We start from the raw sequence: 1,348 nt of genomic DNA, 5'->3' as shown, positions 1-1,348 counted from the left end.
GCGACTCTGAAGCCGGGCCTGGCCTGGGCCACAGTCACTCCGCTCAGCCCTGACCATCCACGGCTCCGGTTTGCATTGAAAATGCTCCAACCGGCCGCAGCCCCGCTGACAGGAGCCAGCATTTTCTGCTTTAGTTCGAATTTCCCGCAGCCGCAGTGTTTCAGTGATATTAATGTGTCCTAAAGTCAAGAGATGTCCCTGGATCGGGGGAAACCCCAACAAGGGAATGAAAAGCAGCATTTGATGAGAATTATTTCAGTCTGAACAGAGCAGCAGGATATCTGACTGCAAATTAAAGTTACAATTAAACAACAACTCTTCCCAGTCACTAATAAGTTTTAAATTTCCCAAATATCCTGTCTTGTAGTTTACCAAATCTCAACTTGACTTGTAAACCACAGTGTCAAACATTTTGATCATAATGAATGTTTTGTTTTGACATTGAGGTATGGAATTAAAAATACCAAAGTTCAGATTAGATCTTGGACAATTTAGTTTCGCCTGTCGCTGCCAAAACGTGAATTATGCTGTATTCTTTGTTGATCCGAGTATTTTCCCATGGCTGGGAGGTTACACATGATTCAGTCTGGTCTGATGTTGCGACCCCATTAACGATTAATCGAGATGTTTTGGGATGGAAGCAGCTGGCTGCCAGTGACATTACTGACGTTGTTTGTAGGGAAGAAGACTTGTTTTGAATTACATAAAATATACAGAACAGAAACAGGCAAGTCAGTCCATTGGTGTTGTTGGTGTCCCACTCAAGCTTCCTCACCTAACTATCAGCATAACCCTCTATTTCCTTCTCCCTCATATACTTAGTTTAGTTTATTTCGTAGTGTCACAAGTAGGCTTACGTTAACACTGCAATGAAGTTACTGTGAAAATCCCCTAGTCGCCACACTCCGGCACCTGTTCAGGTACACTGAGGGAGAATTTAGCATAGCCAATGCACCTAACCAGAACGTCTTTAGGACTGTGGGAGGAAACCTGAGCACCCGGAGGAAACCCACGCAGACACAGGGAGAACGTGCAAACTCCACACAGACAGTGATCCAAGCCGGGAATCGAACCCGGTTCCCTGGAGCTTTGAGGTAGCAGTGCTAACCACTGTGCGCTTCTTAAGTGCATCTATGCTATTTGCCTAACTATTCCTAACGCCCCCATCAAGGTTTGCCAATTTTTTGAAAATTGATATTTTTCTATTTGTTTTTTTAAATTTGGATCTTCTCAGCCATTCCTTTAAATGTGTTATCCCTCGACTTTTCTCACCCTTTTAAGGTATGTTGATAGGGCAGTGTAATGGAATCTCTTATCCTGAACCTAACCTGGAAGCTAACTACATCAA

This window comes from Mustelus asterias, chromosome 1, assembly GCF_964213995.1.
Source record: "Mustelus asterias chromosome 1, sMusAst1.hap1.1, whole genome shotgun sequence".
NCBI classification, from domain to species: domain Eukaryota; kingdom Metazoa; phylum Chordata; class Chondrichthyes; order Carcharhiniformes; family Triakidae; genus Mustelus; species Mustelus asterias.
This window is presented reverse-complemented; position numbering follows the sequence as displayed.